Source organism: Rhagoletis pomonella, unplaced genomic scaffold, assembly GCF_013731165.1.
Source record: "Rhagoletis pomonella isolate Grant_MI unplaced genomic scaffold, Rhpom_1.0 Rhpom_scaffold_00002, whole genome shotgun sequence".
NCBI classification, from domain to species: domain Eukaryota; kingdom Metazoa; phylum Arthropoda; class Insecta; order Diptera; family Tephritidae; genus Rhagoletis; species Rhagoletis pomonella.
This window is the reverse complement of record NW_023458556.1, coordinates 22,859,353-22,859,580: the sequence shown is the minus strand read 5'-3', so window position 1 is coordinate 22,859,580 and position 228 is coordinate 22,859,353.

The following is a 228-nucleotide window of genomic DNA, read 5'->3' as shown; positions in this document are numbered from 1 at the left end:
CTGTCAAAACTTTTTTATTTGCCTGGGCATTTGACAGCATACTTTCTCATTTGTAAAATGTCGCCAAAAAAGAAGGATCACGCTTTTCTGGCCAAATTTGTATTTTCCACCAAAATAAACGATGTTTCTACTCCGAAGATTTCTGCGAAGTCAGAAAATATCTGTCAAACTACAAAAGCGATAGCATGCGCGATCTCGCAAACCGCATACGTCGTCACGCAAGCCCGA